General features: G+C 32.1%; 1 protein-coding gene across 4 annotated transcripts in view; it reads left to right on the forward strand.

Annotated features, from left to right (window-relative positions):
• The window catches only part of pkaap (A-kinase anchoring protein pkaap), a 234,259-nt gene extending 216,522 nt beyond the window's left edge, over positions 1-17,737 (forward strand). For 3 of the 4 annotated variants that reach the window (XR_016550095.1, XR_016550093.1, XR_016550094.1), the window contains 2 exons: positions 2,067-2,323; positions 17,278-17,737. The gene's annotated coding sequence lies outside the window, so the exon portion shown is untranslated. The remainder of the gene's footprint in view (positions 1-2,066; positions 2,324-17,277) is intronic. The other variant, XM_090410637.1, reaches the window with a different exon arrangement.
• Positions 17,738-18,066: the final 329 nt, after the last annotated feature.

Raw genomic sequence — 18,066 nt, forward strand, 5'->3', positions numbered from 1 at the left:
TCGGGTTGTTTTGCCTGGTTTTTGCTGTTTTGTTGGCGTAATTTATTAGTTGTGTTGGGTAATTCCGATTTTGAAAAATTTAACTTTTTTTCAAAATCAGAATTACCTTCTTTATTTCTGTGTTGAGATAATTTCAGTTAGATGAAATCTTGTAAGCATTTATGAATTGTGTTAGGATGGCTGATTTTTTTAATCGAATAAGGATGGTATGAGTTAAATGGAGGTAGTTTCCGATATGTGCAAGTTTGTGAAATTTTTTCGTGGCTATTTTGTTGTTTGTTCTGACTAATGTCATGCTTGGGAAATTGATGGATTCGGTTTCTATGGTCAATTTTAGCCTGTTTCTGTAATCGTGAAGGACACTTGTAAGGTGGTGATGTGTGTTGTCCTTAACGATTACAGCAACAGGATAAAATTCACCATAGAAACCAAACAGGACAAATCCATCAATTTCCTAAGCCTGACATTAGTCAGAACAAACAACAAAATAGCCACGAAAATATTCCACAAATCCCCACACATCGGAAACTACCTCCATTTAACTCATACCATCCTTATTCGATTAAAAAAATCAGTCATCCTAACACAATTCATAAATGCTTACAAGTTTTCAACTAACTGTAATTATCTCAACACAGAAATAAAGAAGTTAACACAAATTTTTCAAAATCAGAATTACCCAACACAACTAATAAATTACTCCAACAAAACAGCAAAAACCAGGCAAAACAACACCCAACAACCAAAACAAACTTCCCAACTCAAAAAATTATCAAACTGCCATACATCCAGAACACATACAACCTACAAAATCTCGCACACACAAAGAAATTTTAGAACACCACAACGTTGTTTACAAATTTCCCTGCTAAAAATACTGTGATGTCACTTACACAAGTTCTACTATCAGGGCTTTATGGGCAAGACTACAAGAACACTTCTGTGTCTGTAACATTCCTATTCCAGAACATTTAAACAATAAAAACACAACAACAAAAAGAAACACAGGATACAAAGTACAGGAAAAACTGAAATAGCAGTCCATGCCCTTGAACAAAAACATACCCCGCAAATCGACAAGGCCATAATATTAGACATACAAGACAACAAAACAATGCTTAGAATATCGGAAATGATAGCCATGAAATGTGACGAAAACTCAATAAATGTCCAATAATCCTACATAATCTCTGAGAGTTGGAAGCTCCATAACATAAAAATTATGTCACGACTCCGACCAATAGGAGATAACACAAGCACACCAAAGACAGGAACACCTAGCCTCCACTTCCTCCACGGGTTCTGAAGACGACGCCTGTCAAAACAGCTCACACCCCGTTACTCCCACCCCTGACTTTTTTCCATAAATCCCTCCTCTTCCCCCCCCCCAAAAAAAAAAATAATAATAATAATTTTCTATCTTCAGATCCTTCCTTCACACACCCCTCCAAACATTTCCTACCCACCCTTAATAATAATAATATTATACATATAAAAAACCTGGGTTTTTTCAAATAATTCCCCCACATTACTTTACCCCCATTTTCCAAACCTCCCCCCCCCCTTCCTTTAACAGTAGATGAATGCACATTGCCTGGATAAGGAGACAGAAACCAACATCCAAAGAAGTATGCCCAAATTTTCCTCCTATATTATTCTTCATATATTAGTTTTATAACACTTCAGTAATGCCTTAAGATTTGGGTGAAGAGCTAATGGCATTGTAAGAAAAGGGACACTCCTAAACAAAAAGTAAGCTATATTAGCTATTAAAATAATAGTTAAGAATTATATTTCTTTATCCTATAGGAAATAGGAACTAACTTAAATGATTGCTGAAAAATTTACTTATTGACCTTAAGGTACTGGTCAATAAGTAAATACCAGCACCTTAATCATTTTAACATTTACTAAATTAAGGGTGATATGTCGCCTGAGGTTCAAAAATAACTGTTTAATTTCACTCAAAAATTCATAAAGTATATAAAATTTTTATTAATAAAAGTGAAAATTATTGCTTTGCATTATTATAATTGTTTTTTTTTTTTTTTTTTTTAATTCAAAAGTGTTTCTGTCCATCGCTTGTGGAGACCTTTTAGAAGATTATAAATCAGCCTAGTGTTTGTGAGCAGAAAATATGATTAAAAATACAAGGTTATCCATCCAGTGGATGATGATTAGTGCCTGTAATATCATCTGGTATTATAACCAGAGTTTGGGTGCTTTGTATAAATAAGAAACATTGTACAATAATGTGTGTATGATAGAAAATTTGAAAGTATTCTAATTGGATTCCATCCGAATACCTATAATTCGATTAGAGGTAACTTGACATAGTGAACATAAATTTCTTTTAGTAAAAGCAAGATTAGTAAAACATTTATTTGCAATATAGTTCTAATTTCTCAGTGAAATTCTAGTTCTCCAACTGATCTTGAAATAAGCTTTGTCTTGTATTTTTGATATAAATTATGTAGTTTTTTTGTTACCACTGGTATAAAAATTTTAGATGATGTGATACATATCATACATGGAACAGCTTTCTATTTATAAGTTGCATTCATTGCTATCTTGAAACTTTTATTGTGTACTGATTATTGTTTGGTATTATACAATGATTATTTATACAAAATGAGTTAATAAAACTGTGATGTTTTTTTTTAATCGTGTATCTGCACAAAGTCTTTTGAATGCTTGTAATAGGAAGAAGTGGTGCATTCTAACTGAAGTTATTTAAATAGCTTGAACTCGTCATTTAGTTGATTCATGAATATCTTGATTTTTGTTAAATTTAGATTTTTTTTTTTCTTGGTATAGTATAATCTGCAGCAAACTGGATAATCTCTTAATTATCCTGTTTGCTGTGAACTTTGATTAGCCAGTTAGTTGAGAGAGAGAGAGAGAGAGAGAGAGAGAGAGCTATTGAATAAAATTAAAAACATAAAATGCTTCTTTTTTTTTTTGATTCTCAAAAAAAAAAATCATTAGAAATGGTGCTAGTTCTCTGTATTAATAAAAAAAAAAAAAAAAAAAAAAAAAAAAAAAAAAAAAAAAAAGTGGGGAAAATGTCTTATTAAATTGGGTGGGGGGAGTATGGTTTGCTAAATTTAGATATTATGGGACCCTTATAATAATATATTATTAAGGATTTTCTACATTTTTCATAAGCTAACTCATCAAATGATAATGTACATAGTGTATCTCATTCAATGCACAAATAATGAGTGCCAATGATTTTTTATCATGCTTGTTCAGTTGATTTCTTTATTTGTTTTAACTGAGAAGAAAGACCTTTTTACAGAACAATTTAGAATCATTAGAAATGGTGTTAGTATGGTTTCAGTTTTAGGAAAAGCTGTCTCTGTTTTGACCTGGAATATTAGTTTCTAAAAAATCTTGATGAGAATTTTTATTTTATTTTATAAATTTTTTATTTATTTATTTTTTTTTTTTGCATAATTTTGTTGAATATATTTATGATATTGTTTAATTATTTTGTTCTAAATAGGTCCCTGGAAGTTAATTGTTCATCAGTATCTTGTGCAGTGACATCATCAATTTTCTTTCTTCATTTTGCATACTTATAGTCTGCATTAGGATTTTATTTTTTGCAAAGTTCAATTTCATTAAATTGATCTCAAGCTTTTTGTAAAATTTTAACTTTTCAAGGCAGTTAGGCTCATACATTGAGAGATACCTTAGGATGGCTTTGCTTGTTTTATGTAAATGATTCCACAAACACTATCATAAACTCTAATTTTTCTGTTCTGTCTTGAATAATTTTTGCTTCTCTTCTTCTGTTAGCTTTTGTCATTTTCAACCATGCATAATGTATCCAAGGTTACGATCGATGCATGCATAATTATTGCTGATGTCAATTCTACTTCAGCTTCCCAACATGAATCTCCAAGCTATTTCAGAACAGTCAAACCAGGACCTAATTTAGGTTTGAGTACTGATCAATGTCCTGTAGACAAAGAAAGAAGAATATATATCTTGCTCAACAGCAAACAAAAATTTTGCTGCATCTAAACAAGAGTTTATTGCTGTTTGTCCAGTAAGGTGAAGCAAATGGCCATCACATGAAATATATATAGCATGTTTATTTTTTTCTAAAATATGTTACCGTATACCATATCTCCTGGACATTTTAGCTACATTGTCACATGACTGACCACATCACTTGTTAAAATTAATTTTACATTCAGTGGTTAAATATTTCAGAGCCATGCTTGCCATATTCTCCTCACTTTGGCTTTCTAACTGAATAAATTTTAAAAATCCTTCAGTGAGAAAACCATCATTGGGTGAAACGTATGTAATGACAGAGTTAACTGATTAACATGTAAAAAGCCTGGTGTAAAATTTACTGATATACTGAAATATCTTGTTTTATTTAAATTGTTAAAAAATTGCTTTACTTTATTTGGCATCAGTTCATCACAAATACTTTCAGACAGGTAGGAGGTATTTTGTGACCCTTTTCCTCTGTAATATTTTAAATAACTTGCAAAAAAGGGATCATATTTATTCTATTAATCCTAGGTGATGATTACTATTTTGTAGAGAACCAAATTTTTCATGCATCCACTAAAAGACATTCCACGTTCTGCCATCTTATGACAAAAATTATGTGTTTACGCACTTATCACCAATATTCTCCCTTATTAAATTGAGTGTTTTTTTATTTCATAGTTCATATTTATTTTCTGCTGATGGTACCACATTTGTTAATGTTCCATTTGCATCTTCTTTCTCATTTGTACTTGAAAAAGGAGGATGGTGGCCAAAATTTATTCAATTCAGTTGATGTTTCACCTTTATTTTGATGAGGTATCTGATTTTCCTCAACTTCAAGAAGTTAATTCTTTTCTCTTGTGATCTAATAATTCTGTATTTTACTAATAATTCTGTTATTACTAACTAGGAATAAAAATAAATAAATCTCAATTTGATATTTCATATTACAATAATTTTGGGCAATAAGTTTAAAATATTTTTTAAATAAAATTTTACAATACAAATTAAATTTTTGTTTAAAAATACTAAAATATTATCTGATATACATTTAGAATTTAGTCATACTAACATTTTTAATAGCTACACTAAACAATTTACAAAATTTAATTGTTATTATTTCCCTCCACTCCACCCCCAGAATTTATTACACACTTTAGATACCTGTTCTGCATACTGTGATTTTGTCTAGATTTACAACTAAATACATGCTGTATAATAAAATAGTGGTGAGGTATCAGCCAGTGGCCATTATTAACAAAGGTAATGCTAGATAGAAGGGTCATATAATGTAGGTATATTGCAGTATTATTTACTAACTAGATAATGAATAAAACATACCTGAGTTACAAAAATATTTTTTAAGTAATGTGAAATGAATAGAAATATTTTCTTGTATTTGTCAAGATTACTTTGTTTACTTTCGAAGCCCTTAAGATCATGATCCTCCCTAATGAAGCAGCTTTAGTTATGCATAAATCCATCCCTAGGATAAGGTATCATAACAAACGTTTACTTGAAAGTGTACCCACTGAAACACGTTTATCATGTGTTGATCATGTTTATTATTTGTTAATCTTATAAAAGGATAAGATTATACATTACTAGTTTCATCGGTGAGATATTTTTGAGATTTTACTTTGCAACATAGAATTGTTAACAGAAGTGACTAAAAGTGAGATTTTGAAAAGGAGAAAGGTACTGTGTTTGGTCTTAAAGCAGGACTCACAACATCTGTGCATAGAATATAGTTTCTTGATTTTATGATTACAGTTTCCAGCATTGAAGTGTTGATTTATTCTTTAATTCATCTTGTTAATTTTATTTATGTTATTCAGATGTACATGTTTATCTGTCATTGTTCCATTATTTTCTACATTACTAGTAATATCTTACTCTAAGATGTATACATTTCTTAATTTAGCTTATACATCATTGGAAATTGCACATGTAAAGCTTTGAATTCTTTTATATAGCAGTAGTTGTTATATGCTAGTATTTGCAAGTCTCCTTTTGCTTGTGCTGTAACCAGAGACCACTGTGTTACCTTCAGAAGAAAAAAAAAGCATACATATATGAACTGTATTTCCATAGTCATTCAGTAATTAAATGATGCCCTTTGGTTAGAAAGAAAAGACCTTGGTGAGAATCCAACCTAGAATTGAGAAGACCCTTAATCAGAACTTTTCAGTTGAAGGTGAGCAGCCAGATTCAGAGGTGGAAGGATTTTATCTCCAGGAAACTCAGATTTTTCATACTGCAAGAGAAACCACCATAAAATACATGCAGTTGATAGACATGGCAGAATATGTAGGTAGATTAATTGCTACATTGCTTTTAAATCACCATGCAATGACCTGTCATGTCCCATGAAGCAATGTTATTTAGCCTAACACATTAAGGGGAAATGCTGGCCACTGAGTTAGAAAGTTTTATTTAATACCATGTTGGACATATAGGCATGTGACTGCCAATACCGATCCTCTTCAATTCCCTGCACATAGTTCGGTAGATATGGGTTGGGAACAGTCTTCATTAAACTCTTCAGTCAACTGCTGCAGGCAGGAAGTTCTATTTGACTGTACTAACCTTCTCAGACAATGGCGATCTCATTCCTGACAGACTTTCTTAGGACCATAATTATGCTGCCTCTTAGACAAGAGCAGTGTGGGTTATTTTTCCACTGATTAAATGCCTGGGGTATCTCACCTTTTAAGAAACCAGTCAGCTCTTCAAAATCGTGGCTCCAGCCAGATGAGCACTCACAATAAACCCTTTATCGAACTCTGAATGATCCTTTGTTTTTCCCATTGTGATCAACACTATTGATGATTACTGACTAGCAGCAGCATTCTTAAATAGTTGGCTAGAGCACATGACTAAGTATTTTGCATATCCACTGTGTTACTTTAATGCATAATATGTATAGTTACACTCAATATCGCATTATTATGTATAACACTCACTCTTGACAGCTGCATGGAATCTGCTACTGCTCTGTGTGGGGAATTTTTTTCATCACCTGATGACTGTGAAGCACTTAGTCGTTTGTTTTCTATGTATATTACAAAAGACATTCTACCAACAGCTCTGCGGCAACAGTTCAGTATGCATGGGAACATTTCAGTTATTGCATGGCCATGCACTCACTTCACTTAGAGGGATATTTATTTAGAGGAAGACAGATTACAGCATTTAATAACAAACCTTAAATCAATGCTGTATTTTTTTTTTAATGCAAAGGTATCTTTAATAAACAAAAAGAAAATTAAAAGCAAATCATAGTTTTTCAAAAATGCATGTCAGATGCATTAACAAGGCTGTCTGAAAAGTTAAAAAAATCAGGACTTCATATTGAACTTAAGGTAGTCAGTTCTTGAAAGGAAGAAATCATATTGGTAATTCCTTGAAAGTAAGTCAGCAGGCACCATGATAGAGATTTGGGGGGGGGGGGGCATCAGTAAAGCTGAGCCATCTAAAAGTGACTAAAAAGTCATGGGAAGACATACAAGATAAATATTATGGTGGTGGTGAAACTTTGTGGATGCTGTTGTAAAGAGTTAGAATTGGAAGGAAGTGTACTTAATCAGAAGGTTGAATTCTGGATGATTACAGAGGAATTTCACTACAGAGTGTTCCAAGTTACATTTATGCTAATATACTTGAGACTAAGAGAAATTTGTGGAACAGAAACTTGGAGAAGAATAAGTTGGATTCGAACAAAATTAGTGATTGTCAAGATAACATTTTTACTTCTAAGACAAACAATTAAGAAATCATTGGAATATAACTATAACAAGAATCTGTATTCAAGTTCTGTGGCTCTGGGGAAAAAAAAGCATATAAGGTTCCAAGGGAAAATCCAGTTATGTGGTGTAGTGTGAATGGAATGTTATACAGAGCAATATAGATGTAGATGGTTTGATGTAAAATCAGATGTAAGATAAGTATCCTATTTCCACTGGATCACATTGTGAAGGAAAGTAGCATTAATGCAAAAGATTTTTGCATAAAGAAAATAGTAAAGTAAACCCTGTTATCTAAATAATGCCAGTATAAGTCTTTAGGACATTGAAATAAATGAAAATAACTGCTGTAACCAGTTTTAATACCAAAGCTTTGAAAATAAGCAGGACTGTAGAAAACATATTGCATTCTCAGTGAACCTATACAATAAGTAAAATATTTGTTATTTGGGCGTAATTTTTAGTGAAGATGGCAAATTAAATTTGGAAATATATAATAAATTTTATCTGGTTGAAAACCAGTAGAATAAATTTATAAAGGATAAGTTATCTTATGAATTTACTAAAGGGAGGTCGTGTATAAGCAATTTGCTCATATTTTATTTTATGATGTCATGGCTTAGTATCTTATCAAATGCTGTTGGCTTTGCAACAGCATTTGATAGGATACCACATGAAAGGCATGGCATAAACTAGAGTTTATGGGATTGGAATATAAACTATTGACTTAGATAGGTGGGTGGCTGATGATCAGGTATCAGAAAGTGGTATATTGGGAATGTGAATCTACCAGATTTAAGGTGACCAGTGGTGTGTTGCCCTGGAGATCAGTCCTTGGACCAATGCTGTTTAATCTATACATTAATGATATTGGAAAGGGACTGCCAGGAGATCTTGAATATGCCAGAAACACAGATAAATGAAAATGGTTATCAGTTCAATTTAGTAAATATAAAGTTATGCACTTTAGCATGATAAGGTATCCAACAGCATATTATATTGGTGGGATTATGCTTGGAATAACTGACAAGGCTAGATATCTTGGAGTTATGAAAGATAAAGTTGAAGTTCAAAGGTCATATCACAAAAATTGCAAATACAATTCAAAGGATAATTGTGATGTTGAAAGGTACATTGGCATGTAAGGATATGGTAGTCATTTTGCTTCTTTACAAGGCCTTGTAAAGAGGCAAAATGCCTCACACAATATGATATGACTACACCTGGACTACTGTACACAGATTTGATCTCCTGTGTTCCAAAAAAATCGAATAAAAAATAAAAAAACTGCAAAGCAGAGTTACAAAGATGATAATGGAATGTGGATTACAAAGATAGATTGGGAATATGTGGAACTGTAGACACTGTTAGACAAAAGAAAGAAGGTGATGTGATGTTTATGAATTTGAGAAGGCATTGTAGGATATCGTTTGATAAAATATTTCATTATATTGGAAGGTGGGGAGAGGATAAGGGAGCATCTGTGGAGGTTAAGTTTGTGTGCAGTTAAGAAAGGGATAAGAGCGGAGCTTTTTTTTTCTCATAGAACCATCAGTGAGTAGAACAGATTGCCTGTTGAAGTAGTAAGTGCATCTAATGAATGAGTTAAGGTATGACAGCTGGTGTGGGTAATGTATGGCCTCCCTTGATGAGTCCTTAACTCCCCGACGTCTAATAATAAGAGAAATCAGCCATAGCACTAAACTAGGAGTATACGCAATAATCTTAAAATCAATTTTATCTTATGGATCTAAGAGTTAGAATGATAACAGTTCGTCAAAGACAAGAGATTACATATATCAGAGTTCTGAGATGAATATGCTCTCTTTTCTGAAACTGGACACATGACATATGCAGCAGCATATTAAAAATGAAGATATTAACAGAAACTTAATATTGTTAGTACATTCAAGAATTTGCAAACAGAGCTAATGCTAAGTTGTGTGATATTGATTACCTTACTAGTTTTCATCACTTTTTCTTACTATGCATCAGACACATTAACAAAACAGGTGTTTGATACATGGGTCTTTTTGGAAAAAGACTCAAAGGATGACTAAGATCTAGGTGGATTTATGTTGCTGTTAGTGCCTTAGAAGACTGAAATGTTAGATTGTACAGTATTTGAGACCTGAGAAATGGCATTCATAATAGGTACTTTACAGTACAGGAATACCTCAATTATCGTGATTATTGCCACAAAAAATACCTCAATAAACGAATCCATGATAATCAGGATAAATAATGTGTGTAAAATGGGTGATAATTGCCAAGGATTTTTCAAATCTATTAATTAAATTTAATATATGAAGTAAAAAAGAAATGTGTTAAACATGTTAAGTAAAAAATGAAGGTTCATTTAGAAAAACGAGATTATTCTTTAATCTTTATTTATATATAAGGAGTACATACAATTATTCTTTCTTGTATAAAAATTGGTGTAGAGTTGTCTGGTGGAATTTTTTCTTTCTTTTTTCTTCGTATAAAACTCGGTAGCAATGGATGGAATTTTCAATTTCCCGATGAACTTTCATTGATCGCTCGAGATTAGGAGATTGTTCTCTCTCGAGGTTAATTAGGTCTTTATCAGCCAGCTCCTTGTCATGTGACTGAAGCAGGTCCTGAACATCACCTTTTTCAATGCAATTTTTGATATTGAATGTCTTCCAGAATTCTGTCAGTCATAGCTTCATCTCCTGTAGTCTTTTCTATTGCTTGTAAAAAAGTTCTTCGTAGATTTTGCTGTTTTAAGGATACTTGTGACATAAAACTGAATGATAAATGCACGTAAACACAAGAAAGATATTTAATTAACTAAATATTTTGGTCTGGAAATAGCAGACCATCTTCAGTGGTATTACAAGAACAGTTTTAAAAAATACAAGCTAGAATACTAACAATAGAAATATTTCGTTAATTAAATATCATTTTCTTGTGTTTACGTGCATTTATCATTCATTCTTCGTAGATAATATGCCTCAAAGGATGCGATTACACCTTGATCCATTGGCTGGATGATGGAAGTGGTATTAGGTGGTAAATAAATAACTTTTACATTTTTGCACAAATCATTCAGTGCTGTTGGATGACTAGGTGCATTATCTAATATCAACAAGATTTTAAAATCAAGATTTAATGACTTGCAGTACCTTTCAGCTTCAGGACAAAAACAGTTTTTAAACCAATTGCCAAAAATAGTTTTTGTCATCCAAGCTTTCCTATTGAATCTCCAATGAACAGGGAGAAAATTTTTATCTAAACTTCTAAGCGGGCGAGGATTTTGTGAATGATAAATAAAGAGAGGCTTCATCTTTTAATCTCCAGAAGCATTGCCACATTGTAAAAGTGTTACACGCTCTTTTGAAACCTTGTAGACAGGCTGTGAGTTTTAATTTTTTTGCTAAAAATGTTTTAGTGGGCATTTTTTTCCTGTTTTAATAAGCCTGTTTCGTCAGCATTAAATACCTGATCATCGGTATAATTTCCTTCAATGATCTGTTGCAATTCACCAGGAAAACTAGCTGCTGCGTTTTCATCGACACTTGCAATTTCACTTTGCACATGAACACTGTGCATGCTCAAATCACTTTTTGAACTGATCAAACCACCCTGAACTTGCAGAGAAAGTTTCTTCCACTACTGACGCAGAATCATTTTAGTTTTCTAATTGTTTTCTTTTTAAAGTTTCAAACAAATTCAATGCTTTTGTTTTTATAGTCTTTTGACTAAGAGGAATTCTCTTTTGGTTACAATATTCTATCCACACTGACAATAGCATTTCCATTCCAATCATAAGATGGCTTCTGTTTCTCGTAGTTTGGGACCCAGACAAGGTCGATGCACTTTGTCCTAGTTGCTTATAGTTTGGAATATGGCAAACAGTTGATTCATTTAGACCGTACTCTCTTGCAATTTTGGCTTTGGTTATGCCTGCTTCATACTTATTTATTATATGCAACTTATCTTCTAAACTGATCACTCTACTTTTCTTCTTGATAGCTGTAGACTTGATATCATCCTTGTTTCTTTTAGCATTCATTGTAGGGGTAAATAAGAGAAATAAATATCCACATGTACTTCAGGAAAAGGTGGACAGTTACCGATGAGTGGTGAGCAGGTGCCGTCGGATAAAAATGAAGCGCTACAAGAGAGCGATACCTGGAGAGTGGCGACTTGAACTGGTTGCATATGTGGTGGGCTATATCTCGCGGCCGCGATAATCAAGGTATTCCTGTATATACAACACCTGAAGAACAAAATAAATAATTTGAACTATGTCCTTGATGAAGAAAATGATTTTGAAAGTTTATTTTTCACTTGGTCAGACTATAATAAATTTAGTTTAATCCTTTATCCAAGTGTGTGCAAACAAAGTTTGCACCTGAAAATATCTTCAGGACTGGGGTAAAGTGGTACAATACCGGGCGACTCCTTGCAAAGGTGGAGCAAGCTACCAACAATCCTATCTCAGTGAAAAATAAACTTTCAACATCTTTCTCTAAATCCAGAGTAGTTTAATAAAAAGGTGGCACACCGTTTGGCAGCTCCTATAGGAGGAGATGACCTTGCTAATGCTTCTGCCTTGGTATCTCCACTTGGGCCCGGCTCCCACTGAAGAGACCTCAATAAAGGTCGGAACTAGTCTGGGTAGTGGCCCTTTCCTTAATGCATAACATTATACATATCTGCAAGGAGATGTTTTGCATCGTGGGAGATACTGAGATAGGATTGTTGGTAGCTTGCTCCACCTTTGCAAGGAGTCGCCCAGTGCTGTACCACTTTACCCCAATCCTGAAGATACTTTGAGGTGCAAACTTTGTTTGCACACACTTGGATAAAGGATTAAACTAAAGTCATTATAATGAACTATGTCCTATCGGAGTATCCTCTAGGAATCAGATAAAAATGTTAATTCAGAGAAATCAAACTTAATGTGGTCTTAGAATGACTGTCTCTCAGATCTGAAGCCAATTAATGCACCCATACTTGTGGAGGTTAGCGGATTGTTTCATAGTTGATGCCAATTCTGAAAATAGACTCAGACTCATTGCAACTTCTTTGCAGCACAGTCGTCTTCTTCAGTTTAATCCTGTGTGTAGGAGTATCCAGAGCAGGGTCTGCATCCTGATTTGCCATATAGATCTTGAATCCAGCTCTTATATTCTCCTAAGTGGAATGTTAACAGATTTTAACAGGAATGTTAACTGTCCAAAGCAGATTTAGTTGCAGGTACATGGAATCATATATAATCTAGAATGTTCAAGAGGATAAAACCAATCCTTTGAAGAATGGATGAAAGTTGTTAATGTGTGGTTTGAAAATGGTACAGAAATAATTATAAACTTTTAATTTAATTTAATTTCAAGTATGTCCAAATAAAACGGATGTAAATAGTTTAGTGATCTTGTGTGTTAGTTGTGGGATAGATGGGATTGTAGTCATAAATTAAGTTCTTTGACAAGAACTGCATCATTAGAACGAGCAACTTGGCCCTATACATAAGTGTTTTGTTAATGCTGTACTGTCAGGATGGATGATGGTTACTGCTTATGCTTCCAGTATGTGTGGGTTTCCTGTACATAGGAAAGGATAATGAGCTGTTTGGTAGTCATTTAACTAGAGAGGATCATTTCTTTTTCTTTAGTGAAATATATATTCTTGGATACTGGCTCTTTAACCATACTTGAACATTATTGTATGTATCATCATGACCATGGACAATCTGGTCTAGCAGACCATGCCTTTGAAACAACACACACAGAGGTTTGCATGTTGTTTCAAAATATTGTGTAATACTTTTGTTTTCATCTTATGTGAAATTATTCTAAGTGATCGTCATAGGTTGTTTGTAAGAATAAGCATTCAGTTTTTAATTAAGAATAAACATTAACTGGTTACAGTATTTAAAACAAACTACATTAACCTCAAATATAGATATTTGGAATAGCTTTTAGAAATACTTTTGTATATTATTATTGTTGTTGTTACATTTTAATACAGTAAGTCACGTGGTAAAAAAGATATACGTCATCCATCCTATTAATCTAACCATATATATATCTGTCATTCAGTATAGAAAAAAACAATGGTAAACTAGTCAGGGATCAGAATCGGTGTTTTTTGCATGGTGGAAGACTAATTTTGATCTATGCAAAAATTATGTATGTTCGATTGCTTGATTATATGCTTGTTAGACTATAAAGTAACCTAATGCATGTCACAGCATCTCATAGCAAAGATAGGCTGCCTATAGATGTACCTCATAAAATTATGAGGGGCTATGTAAATGCAAAAATTTCCCATTTTTGTTTTCCCCATTGATAGCACTAAAAGCTACTTTTGTGTGTGTTGGGGGGGGGGGGGGGTTCCCAGCCGTGAGGGAAGTGAATATAAACATTTTTAATCTATCGGTTAGTCAGCCACAAATTGTTGTATATGTGAATTTTATGACCAGCATAAAAATGGACGTGTGTGTGTGTGTGTGTGTGTGTGTGTGTGTGTGTGTGTGTGTGTGTGTGTGTGTTTTAATGGAATAAAAATCCATTCTTTAAGACGAGCAATGATTATGTTGGTGGTTTTATCTGCTTTAATTTCAGATTGTCTCAGCATGCATACTCGTGGGGTGAAGACAGTTTTTTTTAAGAAACTTCCAGTTTTATTATTATTATAACCAACTATGAACACATCCAGGATTTGCTCAATGATATTAAGATTATCTTGCAAAAAAAAAAATCTTTGCAGTTGCTCATAGCCTAATAAAGACTGATGTTGGTAAGCTAAAGTTTAAATTTTTTCTGCTATAGAAAATAGAATAAATATTTGAAAAGCATAATCTGGCCATCTCATTTTCTGATCTCCAGCATCTCCCAAACAGTCCAGATACCATGTAACTTACTGTATATAAGCATTCAGGGGTGAAAAATTATTCTTTCTTTCCAGTGATTTTCATTTCTCAGAAGTGTATTTTTAGAGATATTATGCAATTTTATTTTTAATTGATTATAGTGATTACTAATAGTAGTGATGATAGAACATTTTAGAATAAATGTTCTTCTTGAATAGTCCTGTATAATCTGTGATAAACTTGTGTTCTGCCTGTTCACTTGATTACTTTTTATTTTGTTAAATATACATAACTAGTTTTATATTTAAATAAAAAAATAGTTAATATAGTTAATCAGTATAGTTGGAGTTCTAAAAGAAAACAATGGTGTAAACCAACACTCTTCTTTTAACTTTGTTCTCTTTCAGAACTTAGATATGATGTTGCCTATGGTTGTTTTCTTTCAAATTAAACATGCTGCTCTGAAGTTCCAGAGTTAAGTTGGTAATCATGAGGCAAATTAAGTGCATATTGTGCTGCATGTTTAATGTGCTCTATATAAAAGTTCTTGACTTAAATTTTCACTGTTCTCCACATTTGTTGGAAATTTCTTGCATTATGATGTACTTTATTTATAATTGTTATTTTTTTAACTCAGACTTGTTGGTTAATATTAATATATAGAGGACTTCATGGTTTTTATACTATTGAAAATTCTTCCATGTGTATAGTCATTTAATGTTTAATTTATTATGATTAGAATAATACCTGATTTTTAAGTTGTTACCAGAAACATAATACAAACCTGTTAAAATTCCATTAATATGAAGAGAAATCCTTAATTCCAGCACATGTTAGAGTACAAATTAAAATTTCATTTATTTGCTAATCTGGATAGTTGAATAGATAGTGTTTCTATTTTGTTGCCAAAAACAAGGTTTACTAAATGACATGAATATTTGCAAAGGCCTCCAGGTGGTAGATAACTTTTGTTACTAAATATGATGCTTCTGCCATGTTTACTTAGAGTGGTGTGAAATGAGCTCCTAGATTATGCAACCCTTCACTTTCTCATTATAGTAATGTATCCTACATTTTCAGCCTTCTTTGGATAAGACTGTCATTTAAAAAAAAAAAAAAAAACCATTGCAATGATTTAAAGATCATATAAGTAAAACATGAAGCTGTCGTGTCCATTGGTTCTTAACCTTGGTCTCCTGCTGCCCTTTTGAAATTCCTATGTCCTCTTCCCCTCTGTCTTTCCCAGAATATTGTTTTTAAGCATTGTTATTAAAAAATCGTATTTTATTTATAATAAATACTTATAATTTTTTTAAATTTATTTATATTAATCCCAGAACTGAGCTGCTGAAGCTCAATTCTACCATTGCAATAGTATGCAACAATATGGCATATCTGCACTTATTTTTTTACAAAAAAAGTGCTGTTTAAAAGTATCATGAATCGATAATCTTGGCACCTTATTCTGGAGAGGAAAGATGGTACTTCTTCAAGCTGGCTTAAGCCTTCAATAAGCAGAGTGGTAGTCTTTCACAATTTGATGAAAATCATCTACCACCTTGATGACATGCATAAGCATCTGTCCATGCTGCAGTGGGATTCAAATCCATGGTCTGTAGATTAGACATTCCATCTAGTAATCAACCAACAGGCCAGGACAGGCATAGTAGATAAAGAAAATATATTTGAGGTACAGACCAGAAGAGAAAATATAAAATAAACATTCAGTAAACATTTGCAGAACAAGGGAGGGAGGAGTTAAATAAAAGTTACTTAAATCACACATTACATCCAGTGAAAAATAAATTTATATTGTGCTTAAAAGTATAATAAATGTGAAGATTATCATATTAAAATAATTAAAAGATGTATTATGCACATGCTTTGTATCAGGATATATGTAATTCATGAATATATATATATATATATATATATATATTATAGTACTTAATTATATAAATTTTGGTGGTAGGTGAATTCCATTGCTCAGTGTGAGACCACCACCACCCTGCTTATTGGAGACCTAAAGATTGGTTTCTAGATAAGGTTTATGGACTATCTCACCTTTTGCCCATAGTACAGTATTGTGACTTATGTGCTGTAGTATTACAATTGTTTTTGATTGAGATTCACATATAAAAAAATGAATACATATTCAAACCTAATTAAGTTGGAATTTTAGATACTCAGACTACAATTCAAGTGTTATTTTGGATTGATAGTTTGGTTCTCTGTAATTAATAGAAATTAAACCTTTAAAAAAAAAAAGTTTCAATTAAGCTTTTGCTATAAATATATAATCCCTCTCTCTCTCTCTCTCTTTCCGGTAATTGTGAATCACTTTGATTTCAGTAAGTAAAGAGAGAGCCTTATAAATTAATGTAATCTCTCCCCAACACACACATGCCATCGTATACAAATGGTGTACAGTCTTTTGGTATTATAAATTAGTGTCAAAATTATCACATCATACTACTCAAATTAGTTTATTTTTTTAATTTTGCTTGTTATGGCAAGTATAGTTAATTTCAATTATTATCACTGTTAATTTCTTGACATGTACAGATATTGTGATAGTCCATCATAATTAAGATTTCATTGCTGTTTGTTGAATTATCATATATTAAATAGAACTATTTTGTTATATGTGATTATTTTTATTTATTATAGGCCTTCAGGGAGTATTATTTGTAAGGAAACGTGTTGAATTTAAACAGAGATAATTATGCCACAGAAGTATACAGTACTGATTTAATTCCTATTTTAAAATGCTTTGTTAAAATTCTGAAAGCATTTATTACTTTCTTTCTGGAATACTAATATATACCTCAAAGTATTGACATTATTTCAGTACTTGCTTATTTTCCATCAAAATACATGCATTATTGTAAACGTTTTTGTAACAATGTCAAAACAAAACCATGTCATGAGTTGTAAGGCTGGCTCAGCAATAACATGAGTAGGATTAACATATGTCATAATTTTTTGTCCCATATCTTTATTATTGTACATAACTGACTTAATAGAGAATTGGTGTCCACCTGATGTATGCATTCCGTCGGTTGTACATAGTTAGTGTACAAAGGTAGTTTTTGTAAATACAGTTCAGAAATAAAGGACGTTATCAGATCTTTCTGGTTTTGTTTCTCTGATAATTTGTTTGTTTATAAATCTTAAATATTGACTGATCATTTAATTAAGTTGATCTCATTACAACTACCTTTAAATTCTGACATTCTTTAATTTTTGCATCACAAAGAGAATATTAAAAAAAGTTATTGTTAAACTTGAAATAACCTCAAACTAAAACAACAAATATGAAGACGTTGATAATTCTATTAAAATTTTGTTTTGTTTCTTAAAAAAAAAAAAAAAAACTTGCAAATAAAATATTTGAAAAGTATCTCTTTCTTTATGGAGAAAAGCATATAATTATTATAAAAGTAACTCTTAAAAACT

Source organism: Typopeltis vanoorti, chromosome 2, assembly GCF_054136105.1.
Source record: "Typopeltis vanoorti isolate ZY-2024b chromosome 2, IOZ_Tvanoo_1.0, whole genome shotgun sequence".
Classification (NCBI taxonomy): Eukaryota; Metazoa; Arthropoda; class Arachnida; order Uropygi; family Thelyphonidae; genus Typopeltis; species Typopeltis vanoorti.